Below are 6,713 nucleotides of genomic sequence, written 5' to 3' on the forward strand. Positions count from 1 at the left end.
AGAGTTTGGCCGGTTTTCCAGAGAGTGGGAATTTGAAAACGTTATATCATCATCTCCATATCGCAGTCCAATGGCAAGGCTGAAGCTGCTGTAAAAAAAAAAAAAAAAACAAGGACACTAATAGTATAGAATAATAAAGAAATATGGCAAAGATATCTGGAAAGTCATACTAGATTTGAGAAATACACCAGAACAGAAGCTTCTAAAAGTAGTCAAGTATAAAGGCTTGCGTCAAGAAGAACACAAACTCTCCTTCCCACAGTTCCAAAAGTAATAGAAGGGGTAGTAGAGCAGCTCACAGTGAAACACCAAAAAGTAAAAGTACACTATGATAAAGGAGTAAAGGAGCTCCCTGAGCTTGATATAGATCAAACAATATGTATACATTACTTGCCTTCATCAGTAGAAAGACTGTGGCAAAACGGTACAAGTGTAGAGAAAGTTGCTCCATGCTCATACATAGTGGAAGCAGGTGGACATTTGTATAGAAGAAACAGGACATTTCTTAGAACAGCAACCATCAATGCGGAATCTTTACCAAGTGCCAGTCCAGTTGTGAACATACCAGACAACATATTACCAAATTAATCAAACCAGGAAACATCTAAGGAAGATGGTGCTAGACCATGATGTACTCAAACTCAAGTTATCAGGACACCTGCAAGATATAAAGAATTTGTCTTCTAACATCTTTTCTTTTTAGGTGCATCAGCCCAACATTAATATTACTTGTTAAAAAAATAAAAGGTTTAAATTTGCTAGTCGCTTACATTTGCAAAAAAGGGAGATGTTATAACACATGGGGACTGATTCACTAAAGGCAAATTGGCTGTTCACTTTGGAAGGAAATGTGCACTTTGCAGGGAAAGTTTCCCCTCAGCTTGGTGAATGTAGTAAAATTTCACTTTGCAACAATACCCAATCATGTGAAGAAAACAGTATTTTTGCTTGCACGATTGGATGGTGGAATCAGCAGACCTTCACCTCATTCACTAAGCTAAGAGGAAATGTTCTATGCAAACTGCAAATTCCCTCATTAAGTCAACAGCCTATTTGCCTCTATTAAAGTGACATTAAAGTTATGTTTTTTTTTCTCATTCTAATTCTGATTTTAATACTTACCTTATGTGATGCCTCTCGATACGATCTTCTGCTTCCTTCCACTCGTTTCCAGTAGTCCTTCCAGCATTGATGCCGGTCTCTGATCCAGCGCAGACTGCTGTCTCTTCCTGTCCCAAGGAGTCTGTCCGACTTGCGCACACACGGCTGCATGCATTGACTTCCACTGAGTCTCTTCTCCCCACTGGTGATATGGAGTGCGCATGTGTCTACCCACATCATCCTCCTGTACGGTCATTCGGATCTTTGGTAGCGCGCGGTGCAGACACAGGTAAGTATTTCATATTTGGCCACCTTTTTTTTTCATATTGTGGCATATATCTACTGCTTGCTAGCAGTAGATATATGCAAAAAAATCAACTATATGGAGTTTAACATGTCTGCTGCCATTTACAGTAACTTACAAGTACTGCAGTCCATCAGGCTTACCTTATGTGATGCATCTTGATGCGATCTTCTTCTTCCTTAAACTCGTTATGTTTGTGGTGTGTCTCAATATAGTTATTAGAGCCAATGTACTTTACGGACCAATTAAAATGCATGTTATGTGTGTTCAGGTGCCATTTACAATGAAGGTCAACGTAACACACCGCACATAGAATGGTGCATTGCCATATGTTGCAGTAATGTGCATTTAATAGTCTGAATAGGCCCTTAGGGATAACTGAAATGTACTGTTTTTACTTTGCCGAAATTCCAGTAACATTCAGGACATTTTAGGAAAATTTGGCCATTTCGGCTACATGCATTGGAGTTAACGATAGATAGTTTTTTTTGGTGTTGTTTTTAAGGTTGAAGAGCCCATTTACATAGTTGTGCTGCACTATGCACATTATGCTACGCGTTAGTGTGCATTGTAATATGGCAACCTATTAATTTATATGAGCTGCTTAATGCGCAAAGGTGCATGTAGCATTTTTGCCAGCCCACTGCAGTACAATGCAACACAGTGCAATGCATGTCTGTTGGCCAGGCGCGTTGGGGTCCCATCCAGAATGAATAGCATGACATCATACCAATGTGCGTAAAATGTGTGTTACTGTGCGTTGCAGCAAAGCAATGTGTATGTGTTTTTTTTCCAGGTTTTTCTTGTGTATTTTATTGTTATTAAATGTTTTTGCTTTCACACAAAAAAATTGAAAAAAGAGCCATCTAAAAAATTTAAAGTAGCAGTGCACAAAAATGTATGTGTGTTTTTTTTTTCTATTCTGTGTATTTATTACGTTTTGATAACAAATCAATGAGTAATAAAATACAAAAGAAAAAAAAATGCAAAACAAGAAAAAACAAAAACAACATGGAAAGGTTTTCTTAAAGATAAATTTAATTTCAAGCAAATTTCACCAAAATTTTGGGCAATAGCAAAGTGAATTTTGCCAAAATCCCTAGTCAGCATAGAGACCTTTACAGTGACCCACATAAAGCAGGCATCTTCCATTTGCATACACAATCACAGACTAGCTGTTCTTGAATTATATCCCACTTGCCAGCTTATACATATACGGCCTTTGCAGTCACCTCTTCCACCCAATAGCAAGAGAATGAGAGATCAGTTTTGGATGGTCTTAGCCTTTGAAAGAAGAAAAACAAAAATGTAAAATTTGGATGTAATGGCAAATATATCAAGTATGTCAGATATCCGTGTTTCTGCTAAATGTTAAGTAGAACATTTTCCATGCTGATCCTTCATTAAATCCTGCCTTGATTAAATGTTTAGGAAATTGCCCTGGCATATCTGAAGTCCCATGACAGATGCCAGTTCTAACATGTCTTTTCAAAGCAGCGGCCTGGAAAGTATTAGCTGCGTCAGGAGGTATTTGGGGAAAAGGACACTTAAAACTACACGAGAGCTCATCCAAGCAAAAGTATTGTTTGAACATTGAGATTATTTTGGCTTTGAAGAAAAAGATCAGTGGATTCTTTACATTCCTTCAAGGAAACGGTGGCATTGGAAATATTTTGTGACAATTCTATGAAGGGCAAATAAGAGTACAGCAAGTCACAGGCAGAGCGCTGATGGAGAGAAATGTCACAATTCCGATCAAGCCGTTGCTTTAAATGAATTTCTTTGTGATAGAATTGGCTGCAGTCACCACCTCTAATGGGCTATATGTGGGATATAAAAAACAAGGCTCACTTGCTTTTAAATAATTCAAACAAATGTGCTACACTTGGATGATTCCCAAAAATAACATCCACACAAAATTTGAAAAGAATACTGTATGTTAACACAGTTACAAGTAGGGATGAGCGACATTAAAGTGGACCTTTACACTCAAGAACCAAACTCTACCAATGCACCCCTCTATGTATGAAATATTTTGCATGTTCAAAAATACTCAGAGACTGGTCACCTGTAACTATAGACTGTAAATAGATATACACATATATGCATATGTGTGTGTGTCTCCAATTAGGTCAATTTGATAAAGGAAAGAGATTGTAGAGATTGTTCACTTAGCAAAAGTGAATGTTCACTTAGTCAATAAGGTGACATTTGCTTTCCTAAGTGAACAGCCTCTACTCCCTAAATCAACCCCATTGTCTTATGTATGGACTGATTACTTACTGTTTTGTATTAATTTTTTTACTACTATAACAACCCCTTTCCAAAAAATAAAGTGTCTCTGTGCTTCTTATTTTACAAGGTACGTGCGTGGAAATTTGAATTTTAGCTCCTCTGTGTGGCCACTCACATTGCATTAGTGATTTGCGAATAATTTGTCTATTCCAACTTTTTAATCACCCTGAATACTGTCAAATTATAATCCCTTAGATCCCAGTTCATTTTCCCACTGGAGTCTGAAACCATCTCATCTCTGCTAATTATTAAGTCATTTTGATGTTGTGTCCTGCAGTTATATTAATTATGCTTTACTTCCGATTCCAGATGTAATGTGCTTGTTTCATGAAAGACTCTGCATATGCCTTGCACTGCATATGCCTATACTGTTATTGTTTGCTGCTACTTAATCGAATGCAATTTAAATGCTGAACAAAGGGACATAAAGATTTAATACATTGTTATGATATTTGTAATTGGTAATTGAAAGCTGAACTCCGGGCAGATATAAAAGACACAAATTAATTTAGCCCTGTGTTTATTAACAAATCATTAAATCGTGAAATGTATTTTATGTAAACTGTGTAAGTGCCTGGAGATGACTTATAATAATAGATGCCGTATTATAGAGGCACTGCAATAACTGTGGGAATTATGGCAATGCTGTAATAATTGCAGGTACTGGTACTGAAATAATTGTGGGTATTCTAGCGGTATTGTAATACCTGAGAGTATTATAGCTGTATGTAATAAGTAAGGGTATTGCAGCTGTACTGTGACCGGGGTGGGAATTGTAGATAAAAGGTAATAAGTCTGAATACTGTGTGGCCACCATTGCTGTATTGTGATAATTGTGGGATAATGTCTTCCTTGAGTGTAAATGTGACTCAGTGCACATCATGTGCAATGTATGCGCTTCTTGAACAGCATACTGTATATGTTCTCTAGCTGGTCAGCTTGTCATCAGTTGGTTGGATCTTGCTTTGACAAAACGGGGGCATTGTTCTGGAAGTTTTTTCACCCCTTCCCCTTTGTGGAGAGGAAATCCTTTGTTAGCCTTAGTGAGAGGCTCTGAAGAGAGTCTCCTGTGAGAAGCTTGTGTACCTAGATTGCACCCCCAGGGCTGGAGCCTAGGCCTAGGGAGCATTGTACCTTTGTGTGAGCAGGCTAAGTACCTGGAGGCCACATGGGCCTAAGAGACCTGCTAGAGCAGGGGTAGGCAACCTTGGCACCCCAGCTGTGGTGAAACTACAAATCCCATAATGCATCTGCATGTGGGAGTCATGCCTGTGGCTGATAGAGTCATTGCAGGGCCTCGTGGGACTTGCTCGTCTGCTGCCCTCCAGAGGAAGCTGTTGGATGTTTCTGGATGCCGAGACCTACACAGTGGCTTCTGACTGAGGAGTTCTAGGAGTTAGTGTTAGAGTTTTGGATATTCCACCTCTTTTGTTCACCTGTCCTACAAAGTTTAAAGAAAAGCAATGAAACTACTTTCAAATGTAGGGGCCTATTTTTCTTTGAGAGAAAGTGGAGACTAGGAATTTTATATTGGCAAGTCCCTCAAGAACCCTTTAGGCCCCTTTCACACGGGCATTCCAATCAGTGTGCCTGTCAGTTTTTCAGGTGGACCTGATTGGAAGCCCGATGTTAGTCTATGGGCAACAGGATCTAAACAGACGTGCGTCCGTTTACATCCAGTTTCCTCAGCTCTGGCTAGGTCCAGAAAAACAAACATATCAGAATTCCATTACGATGTATCTGACCGTTCCAGATCGGAGGTAATGTGATGTAAAGGGACACATGTCTATTTACATCTGATTCCCCATAGACCAACATGGGTCTGATAATTTAATTTTTTTCCTCTATGTTGCGATGGAGGACAACACAGGATGGCCATGGATGTCTCAACAGTGACATATCTTTCGATCAGCAGGGGATCTGTGCATGGATCCCCTGCGGATCGGAACTGAAGGCTTCCATCTGAAAGGGGCCTTGAGTGGAGGCGCTAAAGTGCTACAAACATCAGGATAATTACTGCAAAGCTCTCACTTATTGGAATCTTAAGGTCCCCTTTTACCCAGGTGCTACAGCATTAGGATGTAATGGCTGCAAGGTGAGGGTAATCTCACATGACCCCGCCCAAACAATTTTGCCTATCACTGCCAGCATCAAGGGGAGGTATTACAGGACAATGCCTTTCTTAGGTGGGCCAACAGCAAAGGCTGGACTGGCCCACTGGAGATCTCCCTCTCTGCAGGTGACCCATAAGTGTGTTCAGGGTCTTTTCACACCATTGTGGTGCATCGCATTACCGCAAGCATGTTTCATTCATTTTGAGTGGCCTGCCAATGCACCACAACAGGACAAGCACCTTTTTCTAATGCATTCAGTGGCATAACCAGAGTTATGGGCGCCCGGGGCAGAATTTTTTTTGCCCCCCCCCCTTCCCCATTATATAAAAATCCACCTGAACTGTACCCCCCATCCCCCATCCCCACACATGTTTTTATTATTTTTTAAATATTTTATTTTATTTATTTTTTATAAACTTTTTAATTTTTGTAATTGTTTTTTATTAATTCATTTTTTATTAAATATTTTTTATTTGTTTACTTTACTTTTATGGTCTTTGGGGAAATATCAGGGGTCTAAACCGACCCCTGATATTTTCCTTTTAAAATAGAAAAAGAGATTGAGAACACAGAGTCCTCAATCTCTTTTTCTGTGTCCCCTGTTATCAATGAACAGGAATCCTCTATGAGTGTTCCTGTTCATTGATAACATGAGGACAGAGTATGTTTACTATAACCACAATTATGAATGAACAGGAGGTGATGTAGATCACTTCCATTCATTCATAATTGAGGATACAGTAACCACACCATAGCCTCAATTATTTACAAACACTCAGCGATCACGGATCGCTGAGTGTTTGCTCTCACTCTCCTCTCTGACACACTGTCACAGGAGGCTGAGTGAGCGGTGCAGGGAGGAGAGCTCAGCCTCTTGTGACAGCGCTGTCTCCGCCCCC

The sequence above is a fragment of the Nanorana parkeri genome, unplaced genomic scaffold (genome assembly GCF_000935625.1).
Source record: "Nanorana parkeri isolate BGI_ZX_2015 unplaced genomic scaffold, ASM93562v1 scaffold198, whole genome shotgun sequence".
NCBI lineage: Eukaryota > Metazoa > Chordata > Amphibia > Anura > Dicroglossidae > Nanorana > Nanorana parkeri.